Source organism: Schistocerca serialis, chromosome 8 (genome assembly GCF_023864345.2).
Source record: "Schistocerca serialis cubense isolate TAMUIC-IGC-003099 chromosome 8, iqSchSeri2.2, whole genome shotgun sequence".
Classification (NCBI taxonomy): domain Eukaryota; kingdom Metazoa; phylum Arthropoda; class Insecta; order Orthoptera; family Acrididae; genus Schistocerca; species Schistocerca serialis.
In genome coordinates, this window is record NC_064645.1 from 62,586,166 (window position 1) to 62,603,669 (window position 17,504).

Genomic DNA, 17,504 nt, shown 5'->3' on the forward strand with positions numbered 1-17,504 from the left:
TTATGTTGGAAATAGTGATTGGGACCATTATGATCAACCATTGGTAGTCTTATTTAATTATTGTTTTGCCATCTTAGTACTATAAAATAGGGATAATGTTTGCTACATGTCTGGTATTTGTATAAGTCATGCTGTCTCCTTAGTATAGATACAAGGTGTTCTTTGTCACAATGTCTACAGCTCAGCTATCAACTTCATGTAATACAAAATGTTTGAGTTAGGTACTGTTTAATACGACTGTATGTTACAGCAAGTCAGTGCTTTTCAATATATACAAATGTTAGCTTACAATCTGATTCTTAATGGAAACTGGTTAAATTTCTCCAGTATCTTATTGAAAATACTCTGATGACCAATAATGATTCATATGTAATGAGTATCAAAGGAAAAATTAAAGACTGAGGATTTCTATTCATGGTATAATTATATTCTTGCAGACATCTACTGCCAATTGAAGTCTAGTTGATTCATTAATACATAACTGATGAGGAAATATATATTTACCATACCTTTAGAATGGCTGAACTAACCATTTCACTCCTAATGTTAACCCATTCATATGTAACCAGTGGTACTTTATTGTTTGCTTCAACCTATGTTGGAATTTACCTTACCTGTGCCCAGTTTTTCGATCTGTCAGATCTGATGATCTTGCATTATGTGAAATGTGGTGATGATGAATCAGAAATCTGTCAACTAGTTGTTGAGCAATATGTATTCTGGAAGTAGCCTGCTGATTCTCAATTGACCATATTCAATTTACCAAAGTAAATTGACTACATCTGTGCTACGAGAACATGATGCCTTTGTCAGTTGTTGTGAGCCAATCCTTCTATCCATCTTTGTGGTTTCCTGACCTGAAATGTTTATGTCAATTCAGTTGCTCTAAAGTCTGAGTTCCACTTGTAAACAAATAAAGACGTTTGGTCCTACAAGTGGTACAGTCATTATGTATATGTGTATGTCAACAGTTGAAAACTGACATAATTTTTCCATGAAAATAGATGTCTGAAAGGCTATCGTTTACTGTTTCTTGTAAATTGCTTGACAACTATCTTTACATGATACAATGCACACTATAATCACCTGTTTGATCTAGTCTATCTAGACTTAATGCAATGATATACTGTTACCTGCAATAGAATCCTTTATAATCACCTATTGTCAATGTATTCTTAAACTTATGTGTGTATATTCATACGCACTGCTGTTTGAAATATCTTCTACCTCTACTTAACACGATGATATACTGTCATGTGCAACATGGTTCTCAGTAACCACTTATTATCAGTGCTCTATTCCTTCCAAAAGAAATATATTTGCTTTAATTAGATCTACAACTTACAGGCACAAAATTAGAACTAGTGGTATATTGACATACATTATACTGTGATGTGCTGTCACATGCAACCTAACTCCCTGTAATCATAAACACATGAAATATGTCGCTAAACTTAATGTAAGACTTATATGAAGGGCTTATTTCAATAGTGGTACAAGTCCACTTTTTTTATTCTGAGATACAGAGTCCTAAAAGAGCGCTGAAAAATCTGCAGTTGAGATACCAGAAATATTCAGGTATATATACTTAAACATTTCTTGTCTCCCAACTGCAGTTTTTCAGTGCTCTTTTAACTTTAGGGCTCTGTATCTCAGAATGAACAAAAATGGACTTGTACCGTTATTGAAATAAATCCTTCATATATGCCTTGTCAGTTGGAAAGAGAACTTATATATTGCTTGGCTGAGATTCCAGTAACTTTAATTTTATATCTCAGAATGGTCTAAAGTGCTTCACATAATGTGAGCATTATAACACTTGGATGGTCTGCCAAATGAGGCAGTTGACATTGTTTATTTATTGATATGAGATATGCTGTAATTCGATGCATTTGGCTAGCTTATTTCTATATTTTCATGTTGATGTAGTGATTTATGTTTTAGCAGCAACAGATATCAGAGGAAAACAGTAATCCTGTACCTCGCTTTAGTATTTTCATGTTTATGTCTCAGATATAGCACAGGTTTCAATATTTCATGTTTATGTAATTGATTATGATACCAAATGGCAGTTATAAGAGTCGAGGGGCATGAAAGGGAAGCAGTGGTTGGGAAGGGAGTGAGACAGGGTTGTAGCCTCTCCCCGATGTTATTCAATCTGTATATTGAGCAAGCAGTAAAGGAAAACAAAAGAAAAGTTTGGAGTAGTTACTGAAATCCATGGAGAAGAAATAAAAATTTTGAGGTTCGCCGATGACATTGTAATTCTGTCAGAGACAGCAAAGGACTTGGAAGAGCAGTTGAACAGAATGGACAGTGTCTTGAAAGGAAGATGTAAGATAAACATCAACAAATGCAAAACGAGGACAATGGAATGTAGTCGAATTAAGTCGGGTGATGCTGAGGGAATTAGATTAGGAAATGAGACACTTAAAGTAGTAAAGGAGTTTTGCTATTTGGGGAGCAAAATAACTGATGATGGTTGAAGTAGAGAGGATATAAAATGTAGACTGGCAATGGCAAGGAAAGCGTTTCTGAAGAAGAGAAATTTGTTAATATCGAGTATAGATTTAAGTGTCAGGAAGTCGTTTCTGAAAGTATTTGTACGGAGTGTAGCCATGTATGGAAGTTAAACATGGACAATAAATAGTTTGGACAAGAAGAGAATAGAAGCTTTCAAAATGTGGTGCTACAGAAGAATGTTGAAGATTAGGTGGGTAGATCACATGACTAATGAGGAGGTATTGAATAGGATTGGGGAGAAGAGGAGTTTGTGGCACAACTTGACTAGAAGAAGGGATCGGTTGGTAGGACATGTCCTGAGGCATCAAGGGATCACAAATTTAGCATTGGAGGGCAGTGTGGAGGGTAAAAATCGTAGAGGGAGATGAATACACTAAGCAGATTCAGAAGAATGTAGGTTGCAGTAGGTACTGGAAGATGAAGGAGCTTGCACAGCAGAGATTAGCATGGAGAGCTGCATCAAACTAGTCTCAGGACTGAAGACCACAACAACAACAACATATGTTTGATCAAACCCAGATACTAGAGGTACTGCTTATAAGTCCGCTGGTAGAATCAAGCATTTTTTACTTGGGTTAACCAATACAGCATTATATATGTCATTTACTCTGTCCTGCAGAATGCTAATTGTTCATTCTTCATTGATCAGTCGATAGGGAGTGTTGGGGTTAATTTTTGGGGACTGGGAAAGTGAATCTGTGGCAAGTCCATTCTGCAGGGAATGCCGAACACTCTACTCCCTCTGGTGCCACAGTGAAGTATTGGAACAGTGGGGGTCCTTGGTAGGGGGTAGGGGGTTTTCCTGTGTTTGGGGTCTGTCGTCTTTCCTTCTTCAACTCCAACACTCCGAACCTTCTATTTCATTTCTTGCTTCTCAGTAGAGTACCAAGCTATCCTTCCCTCTGTCCACATGCATATGTCTCTATTGCTGAGACCCTTCCAATTTACCGTGTCAGCTTTATTAAGTGACTAAAGCCCATTTTATAGGAGGATCCAGGGAACATGCTAGCATTTCTGCTTTATTAGATGTAACTATGCTCTGTTATACTGTATTATTTATTTATGTCTGATTTTGTTGTATGTTGTCACCAAAATAGTAAACATTTACTTTTGTATTTACTTTGCTATAGACAGGCACTCATGCAAGTATGCTCTGTAATGTTTTAATTATCCTGAGGAATGACTCACTTACTATACTCAGTATTACCATGCATAATGTTTTCTTTTAATTATAATGAGGAATGGCTCACTTACTATACTCAGTGTTACCGTACATAATGTTTGTAATTATCATGAGGAATAGCTCACTTACAATACTCTCTATCCCATAAGTATATACCATGACTGTTGTGGGGTATGATACCACTATATGTTAACACATACTGCAAAGGAAGAGGCAGTGGTTGTAACTGGGTAAATATTCATAAAAAATAGTCATTATATGTTTTGTAAAAACGGAAATGAAGCATCAGAAGTGTCTTGACAAGTGAAAAATTGAAAGACTGGACCTCTGTCAGACATTCCATATAGGGTGATTTATGCTAACTGTTGAGGAACTATAGTCCAAGAATTTAATTGTACTATATGATAATATATTTTGTTATTCAATACTATATTTAAATTTCAATATAAATTGCAGCGAATAGTGCCATGGCACTTGAAGATTTTGTAATGGTATGATTTTAGTTATATGTTATCAAAGAACAAGTTAAAATTTCAATATGAGGTTTAAGACAGGAAATGTTTAAGTATGAACAACTGGAATTTTGCTGAATTGAACTATTCTATTCAAAACAATCAATTACACAATATATGATGGCCATAAGGAGTGGAGTATGAGCCACATTTCAGGTTTTTGCAACGAAGAACTTCCGACGAGCAGAGATCTGCATTGTACTTCAGTTCAGTTCTCTTCATTGCACATAGAGGAGATTGAACATTTTGTTATATTATGGTCTAATACTAGGTGTACTTGCCTAAGATAAGAGGTGCTGAAATACAAACTAAAATGGAATTTGAGTAATGTAGTATCCGATACTAATACTTGCTCCACAATGCATCACCAATATTCAGAAAGAGTTACACACACCAGTGTCTCCATTGCACTCAGGAGAACCTGGAGGCTCTAATGACAGACATAAATATACAGAAACAAAGCCAATTCAGCTAACTTCCAATAGATAATTTTCTGATTGAAATGAATTTACCTCATATTCATGTTGTAATATAAGCTGCAGCCAAATTCTGCGAATTAACTTGTTCTTTCTTTCTACTATTAATTAATATTTTGTTTAATCTAGTTGAATCTGATACAAAATAATTTATGATGATTTTACATATTTGGTTTCTCATATCTTTCGCAAATTGTTTGTTCATCCAATTGATTGCAAATGAGTACTATTATGTAGATCTGTCAGAAAAGGTTTTGTTCAACCGAGGCTCTCAATTTGTAGCTAACATCATCGAACCTAAGACGGTTGTTTTCAAAACTCATCATTTCAGTTTTTGGCCAATTGTGCAAATTCCTTTGCTTATTAGTGTTCTTAATTGATGTACTTCTCGGAGTTTATAGAAATCAGGAAACCTACTAGATTGTAGTATTTCCTCCTTCCTGTGCATTTTGTGGAATATATACTCATATTGGTCAGTTGTGTGCTATTTGGATTTATGTACTAAATCTGGTGGTTTAGAGTACCTGTCTAGTGGCTAGTCGGAACTATGGTAGATTTTAAACATACTAGGGTGGTTTTATGATAAAATTACTTTTAAAAATCACTTGATCCATCTAACATACAGAAACATAGTAACATTTACTAGCTCTAGAATTTATACTATCTAAACATTTATAATACCCAATATTTTGTCTTTGTTACAGTATTGTTATGCATTCTAGTATTAATAAATCTGCAGCTGGATCCATTGTGCACACCTATAGTGCCGCTGTCAATGTCTTTTTTTATTTTTTTACTGGATATTGTTTTAGTGCTAAACATGGCTACAGTAAAGGCACAGTGTGCCCAGAAATGTCGTGCTGAACGTAAAACATTACTATCCATTAATATACTCATCATAGCTGGCAATCTGTCACAGCAGAAAGCCTGCATAACAGCTACTGTAAAAAAATAACTATTAAGTTATTTTCAGATAATTAATCCAGTATAATGTTTCCACTGAACATTTAATACAGTCTCAAAGTAAATAAAAGCATCTTGAAAAATCTGAAATAAGTTGTGACGTACTTACAATAATGAAATAAATCATGGTCAACAAGCTACATGCTTGTGCTCAAAGTACTGACTCCCTTTGCCATCATTGCTGAAACTATTTATACTTTCTTAACAATCCCAAACAATCCTTGGCATTGTGAATCTTCAGGTTTTCGCGGCACAAAGACTGCTCCATTAAATTTCGGGAATGCAGCCGCATAAATTCTGCTTCTTCTTCTAATATTTCGGCTGTATATCTTTCAGCCATCTTCAGAGAGAGCCGTACGACTGACGCTCCAGCGCTCGCTCCATCCTTTTAAACTCGCGGACCGTGCCACTGCGCATGCGGCCACAGATGAACAAGGCGCCAGTGATGTTGATCGGTGGCAAAGACGTAACATATGCATGAGTTACGTCTGTGGCTGCGCATTCGATCCATGCTGGGAGATCGATGTATTACTGGGAGCTGAACTGTAGTGACGTCTTTGTAAGTTCAATATTGAAAGTGCCGGATTCCATGATTTATCTAATGTGAAACCGCTGTCTCTATTAATTAAATTCTTCACCAAGCGGATTTCAATGGCCTCTTTTACTACGGAGTCCCAGAAAGATGAAACAGAAGTCAGAATTTCGACATTTTCATATGCCATAGAGTGACCAGAATCAATACAATGCTCTGCCACAGCCGATTTACTGGGTTGTAAGAGCCGAGTGTACCTGCGATGTTCCGTACACCTCTCTTGGACTGTACGATTGGTTTGTCCGATATATGAAAGGCCACATTCACATGGTATCTTGTAAACTCCAGGTTTGCGGAGTAGTAAGTCATCTTTAACGGAACCCAGGAGTGCAGCCGTCTTCGCCGGTGGACGAAAAATCACTTTTACTTTATGTTTAGTGAGGATCCGTCCTATTTTGGATGAAAGGCTTCCCACATACGGCAGGACAGCCATGGATTTAAATGTTTCCTCGTCATCTTCTGCATTCCTTACGGACACCTTAGGTTTTATTTGTAGTGCCTTACGTATCTGTTGTGGAGAATACCCGTTGTCCTCAAAAACTCTCTTCAAATGTAAAAGTTCGTCTTTTAAACTACTTTCATCAGATATGACGTGTGCTCGGTGTACCAAAGTTCTTAGAACACCGAGCACACGTCATATCTGATGAAAGTAGTTTAAAAGACGAACTTTTACATTTGAAGAGAGTTTTTGAGGACAACGGGTATTCTCCACAACAGATACGTAAGGCACTACAAATAAAACCTAAGGTGTCCATAAGGAATGCAGAAGATGACGAGGAAACATTTAAATCCATGGCTGTCCTGCCGTATGTGGGAAGCCTTTCATCCAAAATAGGACGGATCCTCACTAAACATAAAGTAAAAGTGATTTTTCGTCCACCGGCGAAGACGGCTGCACTCCTGGGTTCCGTTAAAGATGACTTACTACTCTGCAAACCTGGAGTTTACAAGATACCATGTGAATGTGGCCTTTCATATATCGGACAAACGAATCGTACAGTCCAAGAGAGGTGTACGGAACATCGCAGGTACACTCGGCTCTTACAACCTAGTAAATCGGCTGTGGCAGAGCATTGTATTGATTCTGGTCACTCTATGGCATATGAAAATGTCGAAATTCTGATTTCTGTTTCATCTTTCTGGGACTCCGTAGTAAAAGAGGCCATTGAAATCCGCTTGGCGAAGAATTTAATTAATAGAGACAGCGGTTTCACATTAGATAAATCATGGAATCCGGCACTTTCAATATTGAACTTACAAAGACGTCGCTACAGTTCAGCTCCCAGTAATACATCGATCTCCCAGCATGGATCGAATGCGCAGCCACAGACGTAACTCATGCATATGTTACGTCTTTGCCACCGATCAACATCACTGGCGCCTTGTTCATCTGTGGCCGCATGCGCAGTGGCGCGGTCCGCGAGTTTAAAAGGATGGAGCGAGCGCTGGAGCGTCAGTCGTATGGCTCTCTCTGAAGATGGCTGAAAGATATACAGCCGAAATATTAGAAGAAGAAGCAGAATTTATGCGGCTGCATTCCCGAAATTTAATGGAGCAGTCCTTGGCATTGTTTAGAATCATTTTCTGATTAATTAACAATTAAAATTGAATTAGAAAAACTGAAAATATATATATAAACGAATGTTTTCTTCAGAACAGCTAGTGCACTACAATATTAGTACATGTCTGTTATTTTATTCAAGAATAACTTCTCGGATATGTATTTACAATAATACATTTACATTTTTTATTAATTACCAGAGACTCCCTTCATGGGAATTATTCCCTTCATTTACAGAGCTTCTACACATTAGTGTAATCAAGATTCCATAATTATTTTCTTCGTAACTTTTCCACAAGTACATATTTCCATACATCTCTATGTCAGAAATTACTGTTTATGGTTAAAATGTATGTGTTTAAATGGGTTTCAACATCAGGAGAATCTGCAGATATGTATTATCAAGTGAAGAACAGTGTTTGTCAATAGATGGGTATGTCCTGTTTCAGAACACACTTCCAATGAAGAAGGGATTAATGAAATCAACCCCTTCATCTAAAGAGGAAGCAAGAAGAACAGAAACATCAGGAAAGCGGGATGGTGAGGAAGTAAAATTAATTAATTGGATAGATAAAAAATAACCTCACCAAATGGTGGCAGAACACACACACATAAAAGATTGTTGTAAGCTTTCAGAGCCAGTGACTTCTTCTTCAGGCAGAAGAGTTGAAGGGGAAGGAAGAAGGGTGATGGAAAAGAACTGGTGAGGTCTTGGAAAAGGGGTAGATTTTGGGAAAGTTACCCAGAGCTGTGGGTCAGTGGAGACTTTACCGTATGGGATGAGAAGGAAAGACTGATTGTTGGGGACTGCATTAGACAGGATTTGAAAACCTGAGAGCTTAAATGTGGAAGACAGGGTAATATGCATGAATTAATATGAGTGAAAAGCTAAATGCATTGTAAATAACAGAGGTGGGACGGGGGTGGTGAAAAGTTAACGGAAAGACAATAAAAGATGTAGAAAACTCAAACAGAGTGAAGCAAAGAGTAGTTACAGTGAAGGAATGCTGAGATGGAAGAAATTTACATAAATTAAGTCCAAGCAGGTGGCGAGAACCAAGAACATTTTGTAATGCTAGTTCCCACCTGTCGAGTACTAAGAAACTGGGGGAAGAATCCAGATAGTGTGTGTGGTGAAACAAGTGCCGTGGTCACAAATGTCTTGTAGAGCATGCTCTACAACAGGATACTGCGAGTTGCCAGAATACACCCTATACCTATGCCCATTCATCCTAGTTGATAATTTGGTGGTAGTCATGCCGATGTAGAAGGCTGAACAGTGTTCACATATAGCTGGTATATGACGTATTGTTTCCCAGGTGACTCTTCCTTTGATTGTATTTGTTTTGCTGGTTACAGGGCTATTATAGATGTTGTAGGAGGGTGCATAGGACAAGTCTTTCAGCAGAGATGGTCACAGGGGTAGGATCCATAGAGTAGGGAGATGGGTGCAGAAGGAGCTTAGGGTCTAACAAGAATACTGTGGAGACCGGGAGGGTGACGGAAAGCTACTCTAGGTGTGGTGGGCAAACTTTCAGACAGAATGGATCTCATTTCAGGACACAATTTTAGGATGTCATGGCCCTGTGGGAGTAGCTGATTAACATAATCCAGGCCAGTGTAATACTGAGCTATTTTGTGGAGGGATCAGTAGTACCAGGATTGGATGCGATGGCCCAGAAGGTCTGTTTTTTAACTAGGCTGGTGGGGTCATTGTGTGCAGTGAAGGGTGAAGTGAGAATGCTGATGTATTGCTGTAAAGAGTCTGCATCTGAACAAATACGTTTGCCTCTGATGCCAAGGCTGTATGGGAGGAAGCGTTTGACATGGAAAGTATGGCAAATGTCAAAATGAAAGTACTGTTGTTTCTTGGTAGGTTTAATGTGAAGAGAAGTGTGTACCTGGCCTTTGGTTAGAACAATGACAACATCAAGGAAAGTGCTAAAGTGCTTGCTTGGCTGAAACAGAATTTTCATGTAATTGGCTTAATACACACTGACTTCTTTGTATACCAACCTATTGGTGAGGCAACCTATCTTTTAGGTTATTACTATATGTTCTTTGTTGAAGACTACTAAAGTAAAGATCATATTGTAAGGAAAAGAATTTCCAAAGTAAATACTGGGCTCTGTCTCTGTCTGGTGATAGTTGTTGCTAATACCAACCCTCCATTTTAATTTATTTAGTGCTGACAGGGACACGGCCTTCTACATCTTTCCCCAATGGTCTACTTGAGCGACAGTTACTCCTATTTAATTTGGTATGGGATGAGTTTGTTAATTTGTTAATGGGAATCTTAGTTATATCATATTTTATTTGCATCTTTGTCCCTGACCTTTTAAGCCTCACCCCAAATCATTGCAAGAGCACATATAACTTAAATAACAGGTATTTTACAAAAAGTGATTTTATTCCACTGATAGACGATCATACTGCATCCTGTATTGTTCCCTCTTTTCCTTAATCCTATGCAAGAGGTGTGACCTGAAGTTAATTTTATTTTGGTTCAACATATGTCTACACAGATTAGGGTTTCCTTCACTCTCATAGCAAAGATGACAACTGTATCAATCCCTAAACTGTTAACATTCTCACATGTTGGGAATGCTTTATCCATCAATCACAGCATGAGTTACCAGATGTCCATATGTTAACAAAGCTTGCCACTACAATATATAGTTTTGCGTGTCTGTCTGTTATGCATGAAGGAAAGGCTAATCCTTGGACCTTGCCTGGAAGTGCTGATGCCACATGAAATTCCTTTGGATAGAAATTTGAAGTTATATTTGAAGTATGTTTATGCTTAGGTTCTGTTTCAAACCTGATACAATACCTGCAATTGACCATAACTAATCTATTGGTTTCATGGAGAAGTAATATTTTGCTTCGTCCATGTTTTAATTTTGTCACTGCCTGCAAAACCTGTAGCACTGTCCAATAATACACAAGTATCATTTCATAATCCTCATCTGACTTATGGATTTTGAAGGGAGATCAGCAGTGCTAGAGTAAGATGAGTCACGTATTTATCCTTCTCAGGTTTAATATTCTGGACTTCTATCAGAACATTTCCAATAGGCATTCAACTTAAATTCAAACAATCTGTTACAGATACCGGATGGATGAACACTGAATATCCAGAAAGTAGACATTCGTATGCTTCACCATGACCTCACAGGTAGCAAATAACTATTACTCCATTTAGACTGTTGCACATTGATTTTATACTTTTATGCACAACTGTGCTGGAGAATTTGGTAAACAATTTTTCCATGTTACCATGAAAAAGTGTGGTTTCTGGTAATCTTATCTGAGGGTAATATCCTCAGATATCCGTGCAATTACAAACGTTTTCTTCATCATTGAAAGATAGACTGCAGCTGTGGACCACTTGGCGTGGGTGGGTGTCACTGAGTGGAGCTGAGCCACACATTCTTGTGTCACGATAAGAGGCACATTGCACCATAGCCTCACACTATATGCTGCTAATAACATGGGGTCTGCTTTACTTAACAACCTACAACTATTAAAATTTCTGGGTGTATATATACTAGAAGATCACTGCTCTACCCCTTACTGAAGCAATTAGTCTCAAGTGCCAGTCACCATTCCTCTCTTACTTCATTGGAAGAATTTTGAAACTCTTAAGTGACCCTATGTAGCCAGAACACCAGCCAGCCTGTAGCCTGGTCCATGGCATAGGCTTGCAGTGCCCTCATTCAACCCCTCTTGCAGGAGGGCCATCTGCTGCATGTTTAGATAAACGCCACGCTGTGCAGCTGCACTGATGAGGGTCAGACGCCACCTCTTTTGGGAAGAGACCCAACTGTGTTTTTCTGTGCTGAACACTCATATCCAGTCCTCTGGTGCCAACCCGTAAAGCCTGGTGACGGGCACTGTGTGATTCCCACATTAACACTACAGTACTGATCCTCCAAACCAACACAGTATTAAAGCAAGTACTAGAAAAGTTCCTGTTACTTGCAATGATGGGGGTACTACTTACTGTAACTTATTATCAACCAAATCACATGGTTTTGTAAAAACATTCCATTGCCTCTTAATGAAACGCTCATAACAAGACATAGGGTGCAGACACATTCCACCATCACATGGACTAACCCTATTCGCGTTCATATATCCATATTTTGCTACCTGATGCAGGACAATGCCCAAGAGTTTGCATGAATTAGACCTAGTGTGAGAATACGCACTACTGCCTCTATAGTGAGTGCGAGACTGCACTGGGAAGTGTACTTTGTGCAGGCTACCTCAGCAGACAATTGGGCGCTTTTCAGTTGCAAATGCTTCCCCACACTGCCTAGTCAAACATGAATGTAAACATTTACGTATAACAGATACAACTATGATCCAGTTATTTAATCAATGAAACAAAGTAAGACACCACCACAAAGTATGACAGAATTTCTTGCTGTATATTTGTCTGAGGAATGCACTACACTTTGCAAAAGATATCTCTAATCCATCGACGATAACCTAATTTATTAAGCCTGACGTTACCAGCCTCAGGGTGTAGGTACATTACAGCATAGAAATGCAGGGCATTGCAGCTAGGTCTGATTGGTGTAAACAGAGAAATCATGAAAATATTTAGTGAACAGAAATCACTAAGGAGTTAAGCTATATATTAAATTGGCAATACCAATGACTTCATCAGTTTATTAAGAGAAGGCACTCGAGAAGCAGTAAATGCATAGAAATTGTAACAACAGTTTCTTACAAGCAGTGCACAAAAGGTAACACTGAATCTTACACTAACTTATGTGGCGGTAGGGCACCAACCATTCCATATGTGTGAGCTACACATTTATGGTACTTTCACTATCAAACAACGGAAAATCCAGGATGGAATGTAACAACATTATGAGAAGGAAAGTTGCTACTCACCATATAGCAGAGATGCTGAGTCGCAGATAGGCACAACAAAAAGACTGTCACAAATAAATAAAGTGGTTTCAGTTGCCTGAGACTGCAGTCGTTTGTATTAGTTGTGCTTGCTTGTGTGTGTGTGTGTGTGTGTGTGTGTGTGTGTGTGTGTTTGTGTGTGTCTACATCTATTGTTGATGAAGGCCTTAATGGCCAAAAGCTATATTTATTTGTGACATGCTTCTTGCTGTGCCTGTCTGCGACTCAGCACCTCCACTATACGGTGGGTACCTTCAGTATCATAGGATGAATAAGAGTTAGTAATAATGGCTTATCTGAAACTAATGATGGGGCACTAACTGCTCTGCTATAGTTACTGAAAATGCATGTTATTTTTATATTTTTAACTTGTACTAATGTAAAATTACTGAGCCATGAACTATTATTTTGTGGATGATTTTGATGCATTTTGCACAATGTGCTTTTTGAGCATTAAGGATAAAATGATGACAGCTGTCTCCCCTGGGCTTAGCCCCAACTAGTAGGCTACAAGTTTTAGTATACTTTTTCATCATTCTATGTATGTCTGCATCCTTAGCATAGTGGTAGCGTTACCGCCTACCACATAGGGGGCCCAGGTTTGATTCCTAGCAGGGGGCTGGGTCTTGTGTGTCTTTCATCATTTTCATCATCATTGACTCTCAAGTTGCTGACGTGGTGTCACCTAAAACAGACTTGCAATACGGTGTCCGAACTCCCCCGAATGGGGCCTCCCGGCCAAAAATCTCATTGATCATTTCATTTCATGCTAAGTATATCACTAAGAATGAAAAGATAGGTTTCATGGATGAGCCATGTCTGGAAAGTAAGTACCATTTCGTTCTACTGCCACTGCACCACTAGTGTTGCAGTTCCGTATTTATTTATGACTGTTCGAAAGTTTATCTCCGAACCCAGTGACTGTGAAGTGCATTCTTTAATATGGATTTGTAATGCACAGTATATTAAGCTGAAATTCATTGTCAACATGCAGAGATTTATGATGAGAATCTAAGAACTGATGGAATGGTGAGAAAGTGGGTGAGACAATTCAATGATGGAAACCAACATTAATCACAAATAATGGGGAAGTTGTCCTTCTGTTGTTCTGATGATTTGGGTGAGAAAGTGAATGAGAACATTCGTGAAAACAGGCATTTCAGAATAAGAAGGCTTTTTGATGAGTTTTTACAAATTTCAAGAACTATTTAGCATGAGATTGTCACAAATGACATAAATTTTCACAGATTGTGTTCCCGTCAGCTTCTGAAAATGCTTACAGATGTCCACAACATGAAACAACTTGGTAGTTCTTTGACATCTCTTACCTGATGAAGTAATGAGGAAAATTAAATCTTGGTGATGAAGTAATGAGGAAAATTAATTCTTGGTGATGAAACTTGGGTTTGTCATGCTACTCCAGTCCCAAAACAACAGTTGATGGAATGGAGACGCTCATAATCCCCCCAAAATAAGAATTCAAAACAATGTTGTCAGCACAAAAAGTCATGTGCGCTGTGTTATGGGACAGACAGGGTGTTCTGCTTGTTGAGTTCCATGTCAGAGATGAAACCATCAATGTGGTAGAATACTGTGAACCATTGAGAAAACTTCAAAAAAATTCAAAACAAAAGGCACTGAATGCTCAGTCAATGCAGTGTGTTGTTTCCTGATAATGCATGTCCTCATTCTGCTAGTGTCACTCAAAATCTTTTATGATGTGGTTAGGAGCAGTTCTATCTCAGCGACAATCCTGCACCTTATGACCACCACCTGTTCCTGAACTTGAAGCATGATTTTGGAGGAAGGTACGACACCAAAAATGATGTTCAGCAGTGACTATCTTCACTGGCAGCATCTTTCTGGGAAGAAGGTGGAGAAAAGTTGGTTTCCTGCTATGACAAATGTCTAAGTGGTTGCAACTACATAGAAAAATAGTTTAAGAACTGCTCTTTCCTGCAAAAATAAATTTTGGTTTAAAAAAAGTCTTATGAGTTTTTCTCCAAAATGGTACTTACTTTCTGGACATGCCTCTTAAGTTAGCAGATATAACATAGAATACTTGATCATGTTAGCCACAGTGAACCATTTCCTATTTCTTTAATTAAAATAGTGGGGAACCTATATTTAAAATATTTCAAGATCATATTCCTCCTGATTGTTGTTTTGCCTCTTCCGCTGTGAATAGTTAAGTGATTGCTATTTCACATTCATTTGGGAACAGTACTTGTTGTGCACACTACAGTGGCATATGCTGTCTTTCTATTCTGGTACTGGGAAATACATTCTCATGTGTCATGTCACACTATCCCCTTAACAGTCATCACAATCTTATGGTAATCATTTATATATGTAATGGCGATCAAGACAGATTGTTCCATGAGATCTGGCATTAGTTTCCTGTGTTACGACAGGTCAATATTCAAGACCTCCGCAGGGGACACCGACTTAATGTAGCACTGTCCGTGCGGGGAAGGAGGTTTGTGTGCTCTAGATCCTTAGGGACAAGCCAAAAGGAATGAGCCAGACAAAGTGTGTCCCACAACAACCTATCATTCCCCTTTCCTATCCCAAACCTGTCCTCACCATTTCCTTTTCCTGTCATTCTATGGTTGTTGTTGTTGTTGTTGTGCTCTTCAGTTCTGAGACTGGTTTGATGCAGCTCTCCCTGCTACTCTATCCTGTGCAAGTTCTTCATCTCCCAGTACCTACTGCAGCCTACATCCTTCGGAATCTGCTTAGTGTATTCATCTCTTGGTCTCCCTCTACGATTTTTACCCTCCACGCTGCCCTCCAGTACTAAATTGGTGATCCCTTGATGCCTCAGAACATGTCCTACCAACCGATCCCTTCTTCTAGTCAAGTTGTGCCACAAACTCCCCTTCTTCTCAATTCTATTAAATACCTCCTCATTAGTTATGTGATCTACCCATCTAATCTTCAGCATTCTTCTGTAGCACCACATTTCGAAAGCTTCTATTCTCTTCTTGTCTAAACTATTTATCGTCCATGTTTCACTTCCATACATGGCTACACTCCATACAAATACTTTCAGGAACGACTTCCTGACACTTAAGTCAATACTCGATGTTAACAAACTTCTCTTCTTCAGAAACGCTTTCCTTGCCATTGCCAGTCTACATTTTATATCCTCTCTACTTTGACCATTATCAGTTATTTTGCTCCCCAAATAGCAAAACTCCATTACTACTTTAAGTGTCTCATTTCTTAATCTAATTCCCTCAGCATCACCCGATTTAATTTGACTACATTCCATTATACTTGTTTTGCTTTTGTTGATGTTCATCATATACCCTTCTTTCAAGACACTGTCTTTTCTGTTCAAGTGCTCTTCCAAGTCCTTTGCTGTCTCTGACAGAATTTCGATGTCATTGGTGAACCTCAAAGTTTTTATTTCTTCTCCATAGATTTTAATATCTAATCCAAACTTTTCTTTTGTTTCCTTTACTGCTTGCTCAATATACAGGTTGAATAGCATCGGGAAGGGCTACAACCATGTCTCACTCCCTTCCCAACCACTGCTTCCCTTTCGTGCCCCTCATCTCTTATAACTGCCATCTGCTTTCTGTACAAATTGTAAATAGCCTTTCGCTCCATGTATTTTACCCCTGCCACCTTCAGAATTTGAAAGAGACTATTCCAGTCAACATTGTCAAAAGCTTTCTCTAAGTATACAAGCGCTAGAAACGTAGGTTTGTCTTTCCTTAATCTTTCTTCTAAGATAAATCGTAGGGTCAGTATTGCCTCATGTGTTCCAACATTTCTACGGAATCCAAACTGATCTTCCCCGAGGTCAGCTTCTACCAGTTTTTCCATTTGTCTGTAAATAATTCATGTTAGTATTTTGCAGCTGTGACTTATTAAACTGATAGTTCGGTAATTTTCACATCTGTCAACACCTGCTTTCTTTGGGATTGGAAATATTATATGCTTCTTGAAGTCTGAGGGAATTTCGCCTGTCTCACACATCTTGCTCACCAGATGGTAGAGTTTTGTCAGGAATGGCTCTCCCAAGGCTGTCAGAAGTTCTAATGGTATGTTGTCTACTCCTGGGGCCTTGTTTCAACTTAGATCTTTCAGTGTTCTGTTAAACTCTTCACACAGTATCATATCTCCCATTTCAATTTCATCTACATCCTCTTCCACTTCCATAATATTGTCCTCAAGAACATTGCCTTCCACCTTTCTGCTTTCCCTTCTTTGCTTAGAACTGGGTTTCCATCTGAGTTCTTGATATTCATGGAAGTGGTTCTCTTTTCTCCAAAGGTCTCTTTAATTTTCCTGTATGCAGTATCTATCTTACCCCTCATGAGATAAGCCTCTACATCCTTACATTTGTCCTCTAGCCATCCCTGCTTAGCCATTTCGCACTTCCTGTCGATCTCATTTTTGAGACGTTTGTATTCCTTTTTGCCTGCTTCTTTTATTGTATTTTTGTATTTTTTCCTTTCATCAATTAAATTCAGTATCTCTCCTGTTACCCAAGGATTTCTACTAGCCCTTGTCTTTTTACCTACTTGATCCTCTGCTGCCTTCACTATTTCATTCCTCAAAGCTACCCATTCTTCTTCTACTGTATTTCTTTCCCCCATTCCTGTCAATTGTTCCCTTTTGCTCTCCCTGGTATATTTACAAAATGGCGGAAAGACCTCTATAGGTGTGGAGTAGCCAATCTTTCTATGAGAGAAAACCCCAAATGAAAAATCCTGGTCCTCCAGGTTGGGGGTTGGCGACAAGCTACCAACCC